Source organism: Choloepus didactylus, chromosome 24 (genome assembly GCF_015220235.1).
Source record: "Choloepus didactylus isolate mChoDid1 chromosome 24, mChoDid1.pri, whole genome shotgun sequence".
In the NCBI taxonomy this organism is placed as follows: domain Eukaryota; kingdom Metazoa; phylum Chordata; class Mammalia; order Pilosa; family Megalonychidae; genus Choloepus; species Choloepus didactylus.
In genome coordinates, this window is record NC_051330.1 from 20,784,621 (window position 1) to 20,807,158 (window position 22,538).

General features: G+C 39.6%; 1 pseudogene; it reads right to left on the reverse strand.

The window, feature by feature from the left end:
- Positions 1-808: 808 nt before the first annotated feature.
- Positions 809-21,720, reverse strand: LOC119519942 (annotated as a pseudogene).
- Positions 21,721-22,538: the final 818 nt, after the last annotated feature.

The following is a 22,538-nucleotide window of genomic DNA, read 5'->3' on the forward strand; positions in this document are numbered from 1 at the left end:
TCCCTTCAAAATAATAAAACTGGTGTTTTTGTGTGAAACCACAAGTTTTTAATGAAAAAATACTGAAAGCATCACACAGTGTCTGTATATTCATCTGAAGAGTACAAAGATGGAGTTCTGAGAAAAAAATTCTTAACACTACAGAAAATAAATGTGGCTCCTAAATTATACTTAAAGAAAACAGCAAAAAGGTATAATATTTCATACAATGAAATAAAGCAATTAGTCAGAGGTAATAAGTTTTTGAATACAGTAGTTCAAATATTGTTTCCTTTTTAGTGTTAGTTTTTTATAAACAAGTTAAATTCAAAACATTTTAAATCTGTTATACTGCTTTCAATGGAATTGTGGAGATGGAACTTTTCATAGAAACTAAAATAATAATGTCTTGTGATCTTTACATAGACACTCTGCACCTTGACATTTTACATTTATAACATATTTTGGTCAATATATTAGATTCAACTCATTGATATGCTTTTATTTTCAGAAGAAATTAGATCATGCTTTACAACTTTTACATGCAGTTCACTGAAACATTCCTCACTTCCGGGTTTTTTTTGCTTGATGCTTTACAAGGGCTTCTGTCAGATTCATAATCAAAATGATGAAAACTGCAAATAACATCATTAGGAATGAAAAAAAATTATTTTTTGAGTAAAATAAAATTGCTTTTAAATTCAGGTTTTTCTTGCCCTAATCAAACTAAATGTGCTTAAACCTGAACTCTCCATATGTTGACTCACATATTCTAACCAAAAAAAAAAAAAAAGAAATCAATTTTGGGATATTATTGTCCTTCAAGTGTTCAGATTGGCTCTAAATTGGGTTTGGAATCATTACTGTGTTCATGTTTGTACATGAAAGTTAAAAGAAAGAGGGCAACATCCAAAGATAGTTGACTGTATGTGATGTGACAGCTGACCAACAGCAGCTCTACACAAGATCTTCTCTGAGTTTGAAATCTATTCTGTGATCCAATTCCCATGCAGAATCAAGAAAGCCAGGACTGTTTTGTGGAAGGTCTGTGTTGCCACAGCAGTAGTAGGAAGTGAGGCAACTGGCTTTTTCTCATCTTCTATTGGGTCTTTTGATGTCACAGATGGGTGTGATATAGATGAATGTCCAAATTTGAGAACATTCCTCCAAATCCCTTTCCAATGCTAGCAGCTCCTAACATGCTTGCTTTTCCTACATTTGCTATAGATTCCCCATAGTGTCAGTGAGATAAGACTGGTGAGGTCACTGGGCTTGGTATGGTTGGAACACCTTCATTTTCTGAAACTGGGGTTTGCTGGATTGAGAAAGCTTGGCTTCATATGCTTCTAGAGTAGAGGATGTGAAGTACTGTGCTAGTGGGTCTGAACTGGTGAAATGTTGCTGTAGTGTTTCAGTATTAATGGTTCTAACCTATAAGCCATTGGATCTATTGGATGAAAAATATTTAGTAACTGGTCACAAATCTCTCTGGGCAAAATACAGTCTTGATTCCCAGTGTTTCTTGGGCAGATGCCATGCAATGCCAAAAAGCAGCTAGAGTGATCCCATACAGAAGAAATTCTCAACCTTAAACATTAAGGCAGGTGTTTATTTTGTATGACTGTATGGTATGTGAATATATCTCATTAAAAATGAATTAAAAAATATGTAATGTCCACTGTGCTGCTGTTCATTATATCCCTTAAACCTCACACTTTGTCAGGAACAATAGAATCAAAAGTGTCTCCACCAAGAGTAAATTTTGGCTGCCACTCACCAAGCAGAAATTCAACATGTGTTGCATGGTTGAAAAAGTGTTTTCCCTCTATCTTTCTTGTAGCCTCTCTCAACAAGGCTGTATTTTTGATAATTCTTCCTTGGTCCATTTTCTGCCCAATGCCATGCACAACAAATACAATATGGGTAGTCTTTGATGGTTTATCCTCTAACGTGCCTTCTACATAACCTCTATGAAGTCTGGTCCTACTGTTTGATGCTTTAGAAAATCTCAGCCTTTGGTAACTGTTCTTGCATCACTGTAAAGATATACTTCATTCACACTGTGCCAGTCCACCTGGTTTAGACTCAACTTGAAACTGTGAATAGCATATTTTCCGTCTTTGGATTTTGACACTTCAACATCAAAATTTTCCTGCATTTGCTGACCCTCAAAACAGCTGAGATGTGCTTGCTCATTTAAATTACCATCATCTTCTAGAGGCTGCCAAGTGCCATCAATAAACCACTGCCCACACATTACTGGTATTTTATCAGCCTGGCTCCATCCAGTACACCAGGTAGTAGCACACTCTTTGGGTCACATCCAGCTTGTAGAGTCAGCCGCGCACGCACAACGGTTCGATATTTACCAGCACCTTCACCTCAGGCTAGCTCACTGCCATGCGAGGGGCAAAGCCGCAGGCGAGGTTCTCATCTTTGTCCTCCATGGAGCTTGAGGCCCACACGTGGTCACCATCTGGGTCCTCGGCCTGGGACCGGACACCCGTGGCCTGCAGCAGGGTCTGGAAGGTGAGCTCGATGCGGAGCGAGTCGCAGCTGATGAAGGGCTTCCAGGTCTTCCCGTCTTCCTTGTGGAACCAGCGAACCTCCTCTGGGCCGAGCTTCGTCACTACCTCGTAGCGGTGCCCGGCAGCCCAGCCACCTGCGCTTCCTCTCCCCTAGTCGCCCTCCCGCAGCCCCGCCACCCCGAAGTTCGCCCCGACCAGTGGTGGCTGCTGCTGTTGCGGGTAGAGCGACCAGGAGCTGCCACCGCCGCCGCTTTCCCCCTCGCTGCTGCAGGGCAGTAAGGAGCCCGCCTCCGCCGAGCTGAAGTCCGAGTTCCGGTCACTGAGGCAGGATCCAGCGCCAGGTGGTGACTGGGCCCCCAACATCCGGCGCCAAGAACAGCCCCGGCTCCCGGCGCAGCAGGGTCAGGGGCGCCTCGCTGTAGCCGGGTCCCCGCCAGGCAGGCGCTAGAAGCAGGAGACGCTGCCGCCGACCGCGGGCTCCGCACAGAACCAGCTCCCAGGCGCCGCCGCCGCCGTCGCCACCCGGGCCATGGCTCTCCGGGCTCCGCGGGGACCCGGGTAGTTCATGTTGTGGAGACGCCGCCGGCTGCTGGGCTCTTCATGGAGCCGGAGCCACGAGTGCTTCCCCACACATTAAAGGCCGCTGGACTCTCCACTGGGAGTTTTAAATCTTTTTACAAATCTTTTAAAGGAGGCACTGCTACTTGGCAGTGGATGAAAAACACTACAGAATACAAGGCTTGATTGCTCTCTGGCAAACGACAAGTTTGTAGGAAGGATTCGCTATATGCAAAATAAACCTAGCATAAGGTAGAAAAGCCAAGTGAAAGGACTTTGAAAAAAGAAAGAATGGAGGATGGGAAAAGGGTTCCTGGAGGAGATGACATTTGATTCCATCTTGGTGAGAAGATGTCTTTTATATCAGCTTCGGGTGGAGTTTGATGTGGAAGGACAAAGTGTAGGAAGTTTAAGGGCACATGTTAGAGCTACAGAGTAAGTTTTAATTGATATTTTGATGCTTGAAAGAACAAGAGTGAGATACATTCAGTTAGTCAACATGTATTTCTTGAATACTTACAGTGTCCCAGGTATTGTTCTACATGATAGAGAAGCAGCCATGAAAGGAAACAAACAAAAAAGGGAAAAATCCAGGCTGCTGTAGTGTTTATTCAAGGAATGGAAGGCACATAGTAAATAAATGACTCATGCTTTATGCAAAGTTATTGCATTTTGAAAGAGAAAAATAAAGCTGAGGAGTGTAGGGAAGAAATTGTGGGTTAAATAGGCTTTACATACTGAGAAGGTGACACTTGCACAGACTTAAAGTAGGTGAGGACACTGAGCAACCCACATCTGGGGGAAGAACATTCCAGCAAGAGAACAGCAAGTGCAAAGGCTGAACATGGAGGCAGGTCTGGAGTGTTTGTTCAGCAGCAAGGAGGCCCTGTACTGGGAGTGGAGGTGGGGACAGGAGGGTAATGGGAGGGTCAGGGAGATGCTGCAAGGCCCAACTGGGCAGAACCTTGGGGGTCACCAACAGAGATGTAATCCACTGGAGGATCCTCAACATAAAAGGGGATCTGAACAAAGTTTTTAAATGAGTCTGTTGAGAACAGACTTTCCAGGCTGAGGGAGAAGGCATCAGGCAAAAATGGAAGGGAGACTGGTCAGGAGACTGTTACAATAATTCGGCAAGATATTATGGAGGGTGAGGACCAGAGTGGTTGTAGTGGTAACAGTGTGAAGGGTTCCAACACATTGTTGACACTTTGGATGGAGAATCACTGCAGGATGAGTGCAAAGCTTTTGTCCTGACTGAGAGGAAGAATTTTCTATGAACAGAGATGTGAAGAATGCAGGTGGGAACTTTGGGGCAGGAGGTCAGGAGTTCAGCTTTGGAAATGTTAAGATGGAATTTTCCCTTAGAAAGCCAGGTGGAGATGGTGAATGGGATTCTGGAGCTCTGGGGTGGAGGTGTGGGCTGAGATAGTAACTGCAGAGTTGTTGGTGTTTGAAGGCATTTAAAGCCCCCAGACCATGCTACAGCACCAGGGATATTTGTATATAAAGAGGAGAGAAGAGGACCAAGGACTGAGCCCAGGGGTCCTCCAACAAGGAGAGGTCACAGATAGTGGAACCACCTGCAAAGGGGCACAAAGGTGGCTATGGAGGTAGAGGGGTAGCAAGAGAGTATGGTGCCCTGGAAGCCAGTGAAGAGGGAGAGTAAAAGAGAGACTGGTCTGTGGAACCAATGCTCCCAACTGCACAGAAAGAGGCCTGAGACTTGACCACAGTGTTAAACTGCACAGAGGTCACTGGGAGCTTTACAAGAGCAGTTTAGTTGCAATTAGGAAGGTAAAGTCTAATTGGCCTGGATTTAAGGGAAAATGGGATAAGCTGAATTAGAGCCACTGTATAAAGACAGCACTTTGATGACTTTTACTGTTAGATGGGTAACAGGGAAATAAGGTGATAGCTAGAGGGAAAGGCAGGGGCACTCCCTTTCTCCAGTGTATGGACAGATGAGTAAGAAAATAAAGACAAAAAATATGTAATTGGGGGTATGTGGGTATGGGATGTTTTGGGTGTTCTTTTTTTAATTTTATTCTTATTTTTATTTTATTTTTTGGAGTAATGAAAACGTTCAAAAATTGATTATGGTGATGAATGTGCAGCTATATGATAATACCATGAACCACTGATTGTACACTTTGGTTATCTGGTATTTCAATATATATCAATAATATTGCATTAATAAAAGAAATAAATGGTCACAACAAAAATAGGTTTATGCCTACAGGAATAAATTAGCTTTAGGAACATGACTTTCTGGGAATCTTCCACCTTCAAACCATCACAGAGAAATTAGGACTTTTTCAGATAAACAAAAATTGAGAGAATTCATTAACCATAGACCTGATCTTCAAGAAATGCTAGAGGAAGTCCTAATGAGAGTCCCTCAGTCTGAAAAGAAAGGACACTAGGCATTAATTAGAAGCCATAGGAAGAAATAAAGAGCACCAGCAAAAGTAACTTCATAGGTTAATATAAAAGTCAGTATTATTTTATTTTTGGTTTGTAATACCTCTTTTTTCCTATGTGATTTAAAAGGCAAATGCAAAGCACAATATTTATAAATCCAAGTAAATGGGCATAGGACGTATAAAAGGGGGATTATTTGTATACTATAGGAGCAGAAAGTTTGTATACTATTCAAACTAAGCCGATATTCAAACTATATTCTTTTCAGTCTAGGATGCTAAATTTAATCTCCTTGGTAACCAGTAAAAAGATAATTAAAACATCTACAGAAAAAGAAAGAAGGAATTGAAATGGCACATAAAAAATGAACTTTTAATAAAGGCAATAATAGAGTAATTGAGAAACAAAAATATAAGACATACAGATAACAAATAGCTGAATAGCACAAGAACATTCTTATCAGTAAATTAGTTTATATGGAAATGGATTTGACTGTCCTATTAAAAGGAAGACATTGACAGAATGGATTAAAAAAAAAAATTATCCATCAAACTTTTATGTACTAAGAGACTCACTTTAGATACAAGACACAAAGTGAAGCCTGTATTTTACCTGTGGAAAAATGAACAGCAAACATAATAAGTAAATATTCCAATATGTTAGAAGGTAATAATGCTATAGAGGCAAAAACAGTATGCAGGTGATTGATGGAAGTAGCAAGAAGCATCCATTTCAATTTAAATAGGATAGACAGAGTAGACCTGTTTGGAAGGTGGGATGTGAGCAAAGGCTTGAAGGATGTGAAAGAAGAGAGCCAGGGAGATATCTGAGTGCAGAGAATTGTGGACACAGAAACAGCTACACTCAAAGCCATAGGATGCCTGATGTCTTCAGAACAGTTAGAAAGCTCTTGTCACTGGAATGGAGACTGTGATTGGGAGTGCAGGAGATGAAAAAAGAGGGCAAGTTGGGACACACAATGTGGAGGCCCTTGCGTTCCAGTGTAAGAACTTTGGATTTTCCCATTAGTCAGCTGGGAATGGATGTGGTACTTTCTGACTTAGGTTTTAACAGAATTGTTCTGGCTTATGGGTAAGAATAGACTGCAGTGCCAAGTGGGTCAGTAAGCACACCTGTTAGGAAGCTATCACAGTAGTCCAGATGAGATTTGATTGTGGCTTGGACAGAGTGGTAGCAGTGCAGCATAGTAAGGGGGTCAGGTTTTATATATATTTGAAGTACTTGTTGCTGGATTGAGCATGTGATAAGAACATGAGAGAGATGAAGAAGAATCAATGGATTTGTCAGGCTAAGCAAGAGAACAATTTTGCTATCATAATGCATATTTGATATATGAAACCACAGATTCTTAAGGGAGAGTGCATAGACTGATATTTTTATAAAAATGAAAAATTGATAGCCACCCAAATGTAAAACTAATGATCTACAAAAGTCCATTAAGAGGATGGAAAGACAGGGGAAAAATATTTGCAAACCTCATATATGACAAAGAACTGATACCTACTATAATGTATGAAACTCAACAGTAAAAAAAAGTAACAATCCAATTAGAAAATGAGTAAAACATATGAATAAACCTTTCACAAAAATAGATATATGGATGGGAAATGAGTACATGAAGACATGTTCATCATCATTAAACAGCCAGGAAATGCAAAGCTTATTTGTAACTGCACCCTTGTTCAGTAATATAGTAATCAACATATTCACAGAGCCAATATACTATAAAAATTTAAAACTAAGAAAACCAAAATACTTTCAGGAATTTCAAAATTCATGCAAAGTTAAATTATTGTATGCATTTTTAAAAGAAACAATGTAACACCTATACATTCCATTAATTCTTGCCAAAAATTGTTTATTACTATTTCAAGATGCACTAACCAAAGTGTTTTAATTATTTGGCAATATTCTAACAAGTTTAAACCTATATTTTTTTAGTAAAATGTTATAAAATGTTTTCCTGAATAATCCATGTAAAAGGCAAAAAGTTTGTTCTATCAAAATAACCTATTGCACTCTATGTTAACTTTATCATGTCCTTGGTTGTTTAAAAGTATTTTCTTCTCACTTTTAAAAAAGCTGTCTTTTCCTTAACTTTAATTAAAAAAAAATACTGCTTCAAACCTAATAACTTTAAACATTTACTTTCTCAAAGTCAAACCTTAAGGAATATTTTTTTATTCCCAACAGTTACAAACAATTTGTTCTTTCACCTTGGAAAAAATATAAATAAACTACTAAAATATGATTTATTCATGTAATATAAGTTGCAGAAGAAATGTTTAGATAATGCTATAAAAATTAAAAACTAACCTTTTGGTTACTGATGTGCATAACATCAAACAACAATGTAGTACTGCTAGTTATAATTTCAGTTATTTTTAAAGTGTTATCTTTCATGAAAACAGCCAAATTTCCTTGTAAGTTACATTGTTTTACTCTAATACTTTTCTAAAAGTGCTTGCAGTTAGCTACAAGTCAAAGCTTCATCTTCAACAACAGCAAAGAAACACTTTAAAAAGGAAGCAAGGCAAGTATGTAAAGTATATATAATTCTACTCATTATCTAACATAACCCTAGTAAAAATGTAAAGAAAAACTAGACCTCTATTTTAATTGAAGTGTTTACATGTTTAAACCAAGCTCCTAGTACTGTGCCTGTGTGCTCTCTCCCCATCAGAGTTATTGGTAAGACACATTTCTGTTGTCCCTAAAGCTATAAGGGTGTCAACCAGATCACATGGACATGCTCCAGAAGTAGATGGGAAAAATGCTGTTACTGTGAACACCTTTTACTACAGATACCTTTGCCTCTGCCTACCAGAAAAGACTCAATCACTTTGGCTTTTCAGTGGACACTGCCTCCAGACTGACTCTGCTGCATAGTGTCAGAGGTCACTGTAAAACAGCCCAATGGAACCCTGGAGCCCACCATCCTGTTTCCCAGAAGAACAAAGATGCTGCACTACTACTGTACAAAGAAGATACCTCCTGGAGCTGTAACTGCCAGTGTGATGTGGTTGAAACCTAAAAACATAATTAACACTAAGGCCTACTCCTATAAGGGGACAGCATGTATGGCATTGTAAACTTAAAACTCAATGCAGCTCAGAAAGAAACTTAAGCATTCATTAGCATTAAGTGCTACACAGATATACCAAATAAATATAACAATGTCTCTTCAATATTAAATCATATGCAAAACAATAATAATCATATTACAATTATAGTAAACTAAATGCATTTTCTAAGTGGTTAATAAGTTTACTATAAAATAGAAAATAGCCCTTATTACCATAGTTTTTATTCTGCTTGTCATTTGCTTCTCTTGTTGTTGCCTATATTATATCTGTGATTTTATGTCCAAAACATCTTCCAAATTAATATAAAAACCTCTTCACCTTTGCCCAGCAAAAAGCAGTTACAAGAAAAAAACCTCCACCCACTTTCTCTTTTATAGAAGATGCTCACAAAATACCATTTCTTGAAAATAAAGAAAAATACCTCATAAAAAATTTGATAGATGAATAAATACAAAATATTCAATATAATTCTTTAGCTAGAAAATGGTTAGTATAGTCCTCAATAGCCAATAAAGGAAAAGAAAAAAACTGTTCATTAAAATTACTTCACTCAAGCAGCTTTAAGTTATTCTGACCAGTTATTCTAACCATAAAAAGCCCTTGTTAACATAACTTGCTATTGTTCTAATCTCAACAGCAGAAAGTTGTTCTCTACTCCCAAAAACTTTCCCAACACTGCCTGTGGTAAAATATGAGGGATGTAACCATATAGTCTCATAATCAAAACCTTAAAAAGCAAGCCTAAATAAGAAAAAAGAAACCCTAAAAATAATAAGAAAATGCTAACCAAACAGCTTTCTCTCTTCTACCTGGTTAAAAAACTTTCTATCGGAGGCGGGGCAAGATGGCAGACTGGTGAGCTGTATGTTTTAGTTACTCCTCCAGGAAAGTAGGTAGAAAGCCAGGAACTGTGTGGACTGGACACCACAGAGCAATCTGACTTTGGGCATACTTCATACAACACTCATGAAAACGTGGAACTGCTGAGATCAGCGAAATCTGTAAGTTTTTGCGGCCAGGGGACCCGTGCCCATCCCTGCCAGGCTCAGTCCCGGGGGAGGAGGGGCTGTCAGCTCCGGGAAGGAGAAGGGAGAACTGCAGTGGCTGCTCTTATCCGAAACTCATTCTACTGATACAGACTCCAACCATAGATAGACTGAGACCAGACACCAGAGAATCTGAAAGCAGCCAGCCCAGCAGAAAGGAGACAGGCATAGAAAAAAAACAACACGAAAACTCCAAAATAAAAGCGGAGGATTTTTGGAGTTCTGGTGAACATAGAAAGGGGAAGGGCCCTGAGGCGCATATGCAAATCAAGAAGAAAAGCTGATCTCTCTGCCCTGTGGACCTTTCCTTAATGGCCCTGGTAGCTTTGTCTCTTAGCATTTCAATAACCCATTAGATCTCCTAGGAGGGCCCATTTTTTTTTTTTTTTTTAATCCTTTTTTCTTTTTCTAAAACAATTATTCTAAGAAGCCCAATACAGAAAGCTTCAAAGACTTACTATTTGGGCAGGTCAAGTCAAGAGCAGAACTAGGAGAGCTCTGAGACAAAACACAATAATCCAGTGGCTGAGAAATTCACTAAACAACCACAACTTCCAAGAAAAGGGGGGTGTCCGCCCACAGCCCATCATCCTGGTGGACAGGAACACTCCTGCCCATCGCAAAGCCCCATAGCCCAGAACTGCCCCAGACAACCAGTGTGACGGAAGTGCTTCAAATAACAGGCACACACCACAAACTGGGTGTGGACATTAGCCTTCCTGCAACCTCAGCTGATAGTCCCAGAGTTGGGAAGGTAGAGCAGTGTGAATTAACAAAGCCCCATTCAGCCATCATTTCAGCAGACTGGGAGCCTCCCTACACAGCCCAGCAGCCCAGAACTGCCCTGGGGGGACGGCACTCACCTGTGACATAGCACAGTCATCCCTCAACAGAGGACCCGGGGTACACTGGCCTGAGACCACTTGCAAGTCTCAGGAGCCATATGCCAATACCAAGGACTTGTGGGTCAGTGGCAGAGACAAACTGTGGCAGGACTGAACTGAAGGATTAGACTATTGCAGCAGCTTTAAAACTCTAGGATCACCAGGGAGATTTGATTGTTAGAGCCACACCCCCCCCACTGACTGCCCAGAAACACGCCCCATATACAGGGCAGGCAACACCAACTACCAGGCAAGCTTGGTACACCAATTGGACCCCACAAGACTCACTCCCCCACTCACCAAAAAGGCTAAGCAGGGGAGAACTGGCTTGTGGAGAACAGGTGGCTCGTGGACGCCACCTGCTGGTTAGTTAGAGAAAGTGTACTCCACGAAGCTGTAGATCTGATAAATTAGAGATAAGGACTTCAATAGGTCTACAACCCTAAAAGAACCCTATCAAGTTCAGCAAATGCCATGAGGCCAAAAACAACAGAAAATTATAAAGCATATGAAAAAACCAGATGATATGGATAACCCAAGCCCAAGCACCCAAATCAAAAGACCAGAAGAGACACAGCACCTAGAGCAGCTACTCAAAGAACTAAAGATGAACAATGAGACCATAGTACGGGATATGAAGGAAATCAAGAAGACCCTAGAAGAGCATAAAGAAGACATTGCAAGACTAAATAAAAAAATGGATGATCTTATGGAAATTAAAGAAACTGTTGACCAATATTAAAAGATTCTGGACACTCATAGTACAAGACTAGAGGAAGTTGAACAACAAATCAGTGACCTGGAAGATGACAGAATGGAAATGAAAGCATAAAAGAAAGAATGGGAAAAAAAATTGAAAACACTCGAAATGGACCTCAGGGATATGATAGATAATATGAAACGTCCGAATATAGACTCATTGGTGTCCCAGGAAGGGGAAGAAAAGGGTTAAAGGTCTAGGAAGCGTATTCAAAGAAATTGTTGGGGAAAACTTCCCAAATCTTCAAAACAACATAAATACACAAATCATAAATGCTCAGCAAACCCAAATAGCATGAATACCAATAACCCACTCCGAGACATATACTTGATCACACTGTCCAACACATAGGCAGGAGCAAGTTCTGAAGCAGCAGCAAGGAAAGCAATTCACCACATACAAAGAAACAGCAATAATAAGACTAGTAGTGACTACTCAGCAGCCACCATGGAGGGTTGAGAAGGCAGATGGACACGATATATTTAAAATTCTGAGTGAGAAAAAATTTCAAGCCAAGACTTACTTTATCCCGCAAAGCTCTCCTTTCAAATTTGAGGGAGAGCTTAAATTTTCACCAGACCAACAAATGCTAGAGAAGAATTTGCTAACAAGGAGAACCTGCCCTACTGGAGATACTCAAGGGAGCCCCCTACAGACAGAGAAACAAAGACAGGACAGAGAGACTTGGAGAAAGGTTTCAGTACTAAAGAGATTCGGTATGGGTACAATAAAGGATATTAATAGAGAGAGGGGAAAAATATGGCAAACATAAACCAAAGGATAAGATGGCCGATTCAAGAAATGCCTTCACGGTTTTAACATTGAATGTAAATGGATTAAACTCCCCAATTAAAAGATATAGATTCGCAGAATGGATCAAAAAAAAGGAACCATCAATATGTTGCATACAAGAGACTCATCTTAGACACAGGGACACAAAGAAAACTGAAAGTGAAAGGATGGAAAAAAATATTTCATGCAAGCTACAGCCAAAAGAAAGCAGGTGTAGCAATATTAATCTCAGATAAAATAGACTTCAAATGCAGGGATGTTTTGAGAGACAAAGAAGACCACTACATACTAATAAAAGGGGCAATTCAGCAAGAAGAAATAACAATCGTAAATGTCTATGCACCCAATCAAGGTGCCACAAAATACATGAGAGAAACACTGGCAAAACTAAAGGAAGCAATTGATGTTTCCACAATATTGTGGGAGACTTCAACACAATCACTCTCTCCTATAGAGAGATCAACCAGACAGAGACCAATAAGGAAATTGAAAACCTAAACAATCTGATAAATGAATTAGATTTAACAGACATATACAGGACATTACATCCTAAATCCACCAGGATACAACATACTTTTCTAGTGCTCATGGAACTTTCTCCAGAATAGATCATATGCTGGGACATTAAAACACGCCTCCATAATTTAAAAAGATTCAAATTATTCAAAGCAACATTCTCTGACCACAATGGAATACAATTAGAAGTCAATAACCATCAGAGACAGAAAATTCACAAACACCAGGAGGTTTAAACAACACACTCCTAAACAATCAGTGGGTTAAGAAGAAGAAATAGCAAGAGAAATTGCTAAATATATAGAGACGAATGAAAATGAGAACACAACATACCCAAAACCTATGGGATGCAGCAAAAGCAGTGCTAAGGGGGAAATTTATAGCACTAAACGCATACATTAAAAAGGAAGAAAGAGCCAAAAATCAAAGAACTAATGGATCAACTGAAGAAGCTAGAAAATGAACAGCAAACCAATCCTAAACAAGTAGAAGAAAAGAAATAACAAGGATTATAAAGCAGAAATAAATGACATAGAGAACAAAAAAACAATAGAGAGGATAATATCACCAAAAGTTGGTTCTTTGAGAAGATCAACAAGATTGACAAGCCCCTAGCTAGACTGACAAAATCAAAAGAGAGAAGACCCATATAAACAAATAATGAATGAAAAAGGTGACGTAACTGCAGATCCTGAAGAAATTAAAAAAATTATAAGAGGATACTATGAAACAACTGTATGGCAACAACTGGATAATGTAGAGGAAATGGACAATTTCCTGGAAACATATGAACAACCTAGACTGACCAGAGAAGTAATAGAAGACCTCAACCCAACCCATCACAAGCAAAGAGATCCAATCAGTCATCAAAACTTTCCCACAAATAAATGCCCAGGGCCAGATGGCTTCACAGGGGAATTCTACCAAACTTTCCAGAAAAGAACTGACACCAATCTTACTCAAACTCTTTCAAACATTGAAGAAATGGAACTCTACCTAACTCATTTATGAAGCTAACATCAATCTAATACCGAAACAGGCCAAGATGTTACAAAAAAGGAAACTACCGGCCAATCTCCCTACTGAATATAGATGCAAAAATCCTCAACAAATACTTGCAAATCGAATCCAAAGACACATTAAAAAAATCATAACCATGACCAAGGGGGGTTTATTCCAGGCATGCAAGGATGGTTTCCAACATAAGAAATCAATCAATGTATTACAACACATTAAACAAGTCAAAGGGAAAAATCAATTGATCATCTCATAGATTCTGAAAAAGCATTTGACAAATCCAACATCGTTTTTTTTTTGTTTGTTGTTGTGTTGTTGTTTTTTTTTATAAAAGGGAGTTTATTTGGTTACATAGTTACAGTCTTAAGGCCATAAAGTGTCCAAGGTAACACATCAGCAGTCAGGTACCTTCACTGGAGGATGGCCAATGGCGTCTGGAAAACCTCTGTTAGCTGGGAAGACACATGGCTGTTGTCTGCTCCAAAGTTCTGGTTTCAAAATGGCTTTCTCGCAGGATGTTCCTCTCTAGGCTACAGTTCCTCAGAAATGTCACCCTTAGTTGCACTTGGCATATTTGTCCTCTCTCAGCTTCTCCGGAGCAAGAGTCTGCTTTCAGTGGCCGTCTTCAAACTGTCTCTCATCTGCAGCTCCTGTGCTTTCTTCAAAGTGTCCCTCTTGGCTGTAGCTCCTCTTCCAAATGTCACTCACAGCTCCACTGAGTTCCCTCTGTCGGTCAGCTCATTTATATGGATGCACTGATCAAGGCCCACCCTGAATGGGTGGGGCCATGCCTCCATGGTAATATCTCATCAGAGTTATCACCTACAGTTGGGTGGGACACATTTCCATGCAAACAACCTAATCCAAATGTTCCAACTTAATACCCACTAATATGTCTGCCCCATAAGATTGCATCAAAGAATATGTCTTTTTCTGGGGGACATAATACATTCAAACAAGCACAGGCACCATCAGTGGAGACACAATTGAAGCAGAAGCTATGGGAGAGAATGTGATCCCCTGGGAGAGGGTTGAATATGGTTCAGGAGGCTATCAGAGGAGTAGGAGAAAAGTAACGGTCTGAATGAAAGAATGGAAAGCAGAAGAGAGTAGTGTTCCAGTTAATCAATTGCTGCATAACAAACTATCCCAAAATTTAGTGATTGTAAAGCAGTGATTTGATTATGTCATGGATTCTGTAGGCTATGCATTCCGAAGGGGCACAATGAGATGGCTCTCCCTGATGTCCACTTCCTGGTGTCTGGGTCTTCAACTGAGATGATTTGGAATGGCTTGTGGTAATTCTGACAGCTGGAGGGCTGGAACAGTTGAGGCTGGAGGATCCATTTCCAAGATGGCTTATTCAACATCCGTTTTTGATAAAACACTTCAAAAGGTAGGAATTGAGGGAAACTTCCTCAACATGATTAAAGAGCATATATGAAAAACCCACAGCCAGCATAGTACTCAATGGTGAGAGACTGAAAGCCTTCCCTCTAAGATCAGGAACAAGACAAGGATGCCAGCTGTCACCACTGTTATTCAACATTGTGCTGGAAGTGCTAGCCAGGGCAATCGGCAAGACAAAGAAATAAAAGGCATCCAAATTGGAAAAGAAGAAGTAAAAACTGTTCATTGTTTGCAGATGATATGATCTTATATCTAGAAAACCCTGAGAAATCGACGATACAGCTACTAGAGCTAATAAACAAATTTAGCAAAGTAGCGGGATACAAGGTTTAATGCACATAAGTCCGTAATGTTTCTATATGCTAGAAATGAACAAACTGAAGAGATACTCAGGAAAAAAGATTACCATTTTCAATAGCAACTAAAAAAATCAAGTACCTAGGAATAAACTTAACCAAAGATGTAAAGACCTATACAAGAAAACTACATAACTCTACTAAAGAAATAGAAGGGGACCTTAAAAGATGAAAAATATTCCATGTTCATGGATTAAGAAGGACTAAATGTCATTTTAAGATGTCAGTTCTACCCCACTCAATCTACAGATTCAATGCAATCCCAATCCAAACTTTCCAGCAACCTACTTTGCAGACTTGGAAAGCTTAGTTATCAAATTTATTTGGAAAGGGAAGATGCCTCGAATTGCTAAAGCCACTCTAAAAAAGAAACACGAAGTGGGAGGACTTACCCTCCCTGACTTTGAAGCTTATTATAAAGCCACAGTTGCCAAAACAGCATGTACTGGCACCAAAGATAGACATATAGATCAATGGAATCGAATTGAGAATTCGGAGATAGACGCTCAGATCTATGGCCGACTGATCTTTGATAAGGCCCCCAAAGTCACTGAACTGAGTCATAATGGGTCTTTCAACAAATGTGGCTGGGAGAGTTGGATATCCATATCCAAAAGAATGAAAGAGGACCCCTACCTCACCCCCCTACACAAAATTTAACTCCAAATGGACCAAAGATCTCAATATAAAAGAAAGTACCATCAAACTCCTAGAAGATAATGTAGGAAAAACATTCTTCAAGACCTTGTATTAGGCGGCCACTTCCTAGACTTTACACCCAAAGCACAAGCAACAAAGAGAAAATAGATAAATGGAAATCCTCAAGCTTAGAAGTTTCTGCACCTCAAAGGAATTTCTCAAAAAGGTAAAGAGCAGCCAACTCAATGGGAAAAAATTTTTGGAAACCCTGTATCTGACAAAAGACTGATATCTTGCATATATAAAGAAATCCTACCAACTCAATGACAATTAGTACAGTCGGCCCAATTATAAAATGGGCAAAAGATATGAAAAGACAGTTCTCTGAAGAGGAAATACAAATGGCAAGAAAACACATGAAAACATGCTTCAGCTTCACTAGCTATTAGAGAGATGCAAATTAAGACCCACAATGAGATACCACCTAACACCGGTTAGAATGGCTGCCATTAAACAAACAGGAAACTACAAATGCTGGAGGGGATGTGGAGAAATTGGGACTCTTATTCACTGTTGGTGGGACTGTATAATGGTTTTCAGCCACTCTGGAAGTCAGTCTGGCAGTTCCTTAGAAAACTAGATATAGAGTTACCATTCGAATCCAGCGATTGCACTTCTCGGTATATACCCGGAAAGATCGGAAAGCAGTGACACGAACAGATATCTGCACGCCAATGTTCATAGCAGCATTATTCACAATTGCCAAAAGATGGAAACAACCCAAATGTCCTTCAACAGATGAGTGGATAAATAAAATGTGGTATATACACACGATGGAATACTACGCAGCAGTAAGAAGGAACGATCTCGTGAAAACCATATGACAACATGGATAACCTTGAAGACATAATGCTAAGCGAATAAGCCAGGCACAAAAAGAGAATAATTATATGCTACACTAATGTGAAACTTTGAAAAATGTAAAACAAATGGCTTATAATGTAGAATGTAGGGGAACTAGCAATAGAGAGCAATTAAGGAAGGGGGAACAATAATCCAAGAAGAACAGATAAGCTATTTAACGTTCTGGGGATGCCCAGGAATGACTATGGTCTGTGAATTTCTGATGGATTATAGTAGGAGCAAGTTCACAGAAATGTTGCTATATTAGGTAACTTTTCTTGGGGTAAAGTAGGAACATGTGGAAGTTTAAGCAGTTATCTTAGGTTAGTTGTCTTTTTCTTACTCCCTTGTTATGGTCTCTTTGAAATGTTCTTTTATTGTATGTTTGTTTTCTTTTTAACTTTTTTTTCATACAATTGATTTAAAAAAGAAGGGAAAGTTAAAAAAAAAAAAAAGATGTAGTGCCCCCTTGAGGAGCCTGTGGAGAATGCAGGGGTATTCGCCTACCCCACCTCCATGGTTGCTAACATGACCACAGACATAGGGGACTGGTGGTTTGATGGGTTCAGCCCTCTACCACAGGTTTTACCATTGGGAAGATGGTTGCTGCAAAGGAGAGGCTAGGCCTCCCTATGGTTGTGCCTAAGAGCCTCCTCCCGAATGCCTCTTTGTTGCTCAGATGTGGCCCTGTCTCTCTAGCTAAGCCAACTTGAAAGGTGAAATCACTGCCCTCCCCCCTACGTGGGATCAGACACCCAGGGGAGTGAATCTCCCTGGAAATGTGGAATATGACTCCCGGGGAGGAATGTAGACACGGCATCGTGGGACAGAGAACATCTTCTTGACCAAAAGGGGGATGTGAAAGGAAATGAAATAAGCTTCAGTGGCAGAGAGAATCCAAAAGGAGCCGAGAGGTCACTCTGGTGGGCACTCTTACGCACACTTTAGACAACCCTTTTTAGGTTCTAAAGAATTGGGGTAGCTGGTGGTGGATACCTGAAACTATCAAACTACAACCCAGAACCCATGAATCTCGAAGACAGTTGTATAAAAATGTAGCTTATGAGGGGTGACAAGGGGATTGGGAAAGCCATAAGGATCACACTCCACTTTGTCTAGTTTATGGATGGATGAGTAGAAAAATAGGGGAAGGAAACAAACAGACAAAGGTACCCAGTGTTCTTTTTTACTTCAATTGCTCTTTTTCACTCTATTATTCTTTTGTTATTCTTGTGTGTGTGCTAATGAAGGTGTCAGGGATTGATTTGGGTGATGAATGTACAACTATGTAATGGTACTGTGAACAATCGAAAGTACGATTTGTTTTGTATGACTGCATGGTATACGAATATATCTCAATAAAATGAAGATTAAAAAAAAAAAAAAAGACATAATGCTGAGCCAAATAAGCCAGGCACAAAAAGAGAAATATTGTATGTTACCACTAATGTGAATTCTGTGAAAAATGTACAATGTTTTATACTGTAGAATGTAGGGGACCTAGAGATACCAATTAGTGGAGGGGGAATGATAATCTAATAAGAACAGATAAACTATGGAGGGTAATCTCAATGTTATGGGAATGCTCAGGAATGATTATGGTTTGTAAACTTTCTTGGATATAGTAAGATCAAGTTGGAAGCAATAGAGTTATTTTAGGTTTTTTTTTTCTCTTATTCCTTTGTTTTCTTAGGGGTTGTTAATTTTCTTGGGGTATGGAAGGAACATGTTGGAAGCAATGTAGTTATTTTAGATTATTTGTTTTTCTTACTCCTCTGTTTGGACATGGTTTATTAATTTTCTTGGGGTATGGTAGGAACATATTGGAAGCAAAGTAGTTATTTTAGGTTATTTGTTTTCCTTAATCCATTGCTTTGTTTGAAATGTTGTGGGGTTTTTTTGGTTGTTGTTTGCCTGTTTGTTTTTAATTTTTTGATAAACAAAGTTAAAAAATTGAAAAAAAATCAGTAGAAAAATGGGAGTAAAAACTAAATGACAAATAGGGTGGGATGGGGGGATGGTTTGGGTATTCTTTTTTCACTTTTATTTTTTATTCTTATTCTGATTCTTTCTGATGTAAGGAAAATGTTCAGAAATAGATTGTGGTGATGAACGCATAACTATATGATCATACTGTGAACAGTTGATTGTATACCATGGATGACTGTATGGTTTGTGAATATATTTCAATAAAACTGAATTAAAAAAAAAACAAACAAAACTTTCTATCAAATTTTCTTTCATTCTTCTCCATGCCTCTAAAAACTATTCTACTCCCCCTTATTAGGCCATTAATTATCCTTATATTAATTTTTCTTTTTGCTCCTTGCCTCTTACAATGTCTAATTAAATTTATCAATAGAGCAATAGCAGCCATGACTTACTAGCAGAATTCCAAAGGCATGCTCCTGCTACAACAAAAATTTGAAAATCTGTTCCTGCTGCAACAAAAGCCTCACTACCAGCCAGTTCCGGCAGAAGATATCCAAACATCAATTTAATAATGCTAAGGCTTAGTTTGAGGCAACTCTCCCCAACTACACCCCTGCCCAGCCAGAAGTAGCCAAAGAAAAGAATGATACCCCAGCTCCCTGCAAAAGTTGCCTTGAGCTAAGTTAAAGCCTTAACCCTAATACAGCCCAGAGTTTTGCCAATTTTATTAAAAGCAAAAGGCAGGAATGTTAGATCCCAAAAGAAGAAACTAACATGTAGAAGGACTTTCTGATCCAGGGGCCCTACAGTTTATCTCAGAGAAAACAGATGCCCCATAAACTAAAGAATAAAGGCTGTTCAAGTCTGTTCATAGCTGTTCCAGCCACAATGCACCTAAAAGATGGGAAAGCAAAGTCAGATATGTCCATAAGATGAACAACCAAAAAGGCCTGCTCTCCCTAGTTAGATAATGCAGCTGCTTTCCTAAAAAGAATACTGCCTTAGAACCCTAGCAACCAATCAGCCCCAAACTTGATAAGCACTTAACCAATCAAGGAACAGAACACCACAGCAGGCACCCTTTCCAATGTGGGCTCCTTTTTTTGGTTAAAAAATGCTGCTCTCAGATAGAGAGCCAGAGCCATAATCTTTCTTTCTTTCTTTTTGCTGGCTTCCACCTGCTTTCTTCCTCTAATAAATCTTAAACTTTATACTTAAACTTTGTCTCAATGGATTGTGTGAATTCCTGAATGACTCTGACCTAACAGAATGTACAGTCACTCTGGATACTAGTTGGCAGTTTCTTATAAATCTGAAAACACACTTATCATACAACCATGCTAGTTAATCAGTTAGAAATGAAAACTTATGACCAAACACAAACATCAGTTTGTTCTTTGAAAAGATTAGTCAAACTGATAAACCTCTAGCTAGGCTAATGAAACACAAAATAGAGAAGCTACAAATTACCAAAATGAATTATTAAATTCAGGAACCAAAACTGGTTCCATGGACAATAAAAGGACAATCGAAGAAGAATATGAACAACTCTATGTCCAAAAATTTGATAACTTCAATGAAATGGTCCAATTCCATGAGAGACACAAACTACCAAAACTCACACAAGAACAAATAAGATAATAAGAATAGCCCTGTAGCCATTAAAATTTTGAATCAATAATTAATAGCATTCCAAAAAGAAAGTACCAGATTCAGATGGTTTTACTGGTAAATTCTACCAAACATTTAAGGAAGAATTGAAACCAATTCTCCACAATCTCTTTCAGAAAATAAAGCAGAGGGAACACTATACAAGTCATTCTATTAGGCCAACATTATACTAATACCAAAACCAGATAAAGGTATTAAAACAATGGAAAATTACAAACTAATACGTCTCATGGACATAAATCCAAAATCTTTTCTGATTGGCTGGGAATGTCCAGCTGACCAGGGACCTTCTGAGAGGCAAGAATTCACAGAACAGGCCATACTTCAAACTCCTGTTGAGGCCCCTCCCCATGATCTTTATTATTATTAATGTATATTTTGTGAAAAAGTAACACATGTTCATATTAATAAAACAAAAAATGTTGAAAAAGGTGCACGATTAAAGGCAAGCCTCCCTCTCACCCAGCTCCTGTTCCCTCAGCTCTACAACCTCCCAGACATTCACTTTTCAATTTCTTGTGTCCTCTGCATGGGTAGGCCATCCCAGCATAAGCATATATGTCTGTCTGATCATGCATCCTATTTTTTGTGCATTTTTAAGTTTTAACTTCAATAATTTTTATTCAGCCACTAAATTAAACTTCTTTAGAGAAATTTCAAAATTATACCTAACAGGCATGACCATATAACTTGAAGTCCATACCAGAATATTCTTGAGAGTGAAAGGGGGTGACATTTATAGGTAGGACAATAGACATACACCAGGACTGCCCTAGACAAAGGGAAACAAACAGTCATCCTAGAGCTAATCAATCATTTTCAACAGCTGTATCCTAATCCAGTTCACAGAAGTGCGATAATTTCTACATTCAGTGATCTGGAGTTCCCCTTGAGATCTACTCAGACAAATCCAACACAACCTACTCCAGTGGAGAACAGGAGGAGTTGAGCATGTTAAAGGATAAGAAACTTATCAGAAGGGTCTGTTCCCTTCTCAGCACACAGGACAAATACCTACCACAGACATCCCCAGGGCACACAGAGCTCACCTCAGCCTAGTTCTAAGAAGCCGCAGCCACCACCAAATTCCTGCCTGCAATGACTGCGATGTTCCAACCACCATGGCCTCTGGCCTGGAACTGAGCATCATGGTAGGAAGAGGCAGGTAGCCTCCAGCCACACCCCACATAGGCACCATCCCCAAACTCCTTGCCCCAACAGAGCAACTGGACTGAGGTGGCCCTGTCCACTTCCTGAAGGGGTGGCCCTTATCCTATGCCCAGAAGCAGGCTACTAGCACCATCTCTGGTCACTCCCAGGAATGCTGATTGACCAGGGAAGAAGCCAGTGACCAAGCACATGCACCACCCACCTGACAACTGGCTGACAGGAGGCCACATCCAAAGGGAGGGGCCACCAAGCCACACCCACTGCCCCTCAAATCCTTAGGCCAGGTTCTCAAAGCTCTGTCCACTGATCCACTAGATCCTGTGCTTACCAAAGAACTCCCTGAGGGTGTTGTGTTTGTCTCTCTGTCAATGTCTGTCATTCCCTCCCTCTTCCTCTCCCTCCTTTCTTCCCTCTATCTCTGTTATCCATGCCTCCCTGCATTTTCAATATTCTGGACAAATGTACATTATTTCATTTAATCCTCACATTAATCCTGTGATGCCACTATTATTATTCCCATTTTACAAAGGAGAAAACTGAAGCTTAAAGAACTTAAATAGCATGCATGGTTAATGATAAGGGCTCAGCCCCTCACCCCCAATTATCATTTAGTTAATCTTAAAATATCTCTCTGTCTGTTAGTATCTTGAATGTCTCCTCTTGTTGGAACATAGAAATTTTGGAAGGACAACATAATGATGACTGAAGCATAAAGTCAGTCTGACCAAGTAAGAAGAGCAATACACATGGTGTAACTGGTGCTATAGGTTGTCTTCTTATTATTCCACTCCCCCTCTTCTTTGTTAACAGAATCTGCCCTCATTCAGGTGAAATGTGTGCTGATGC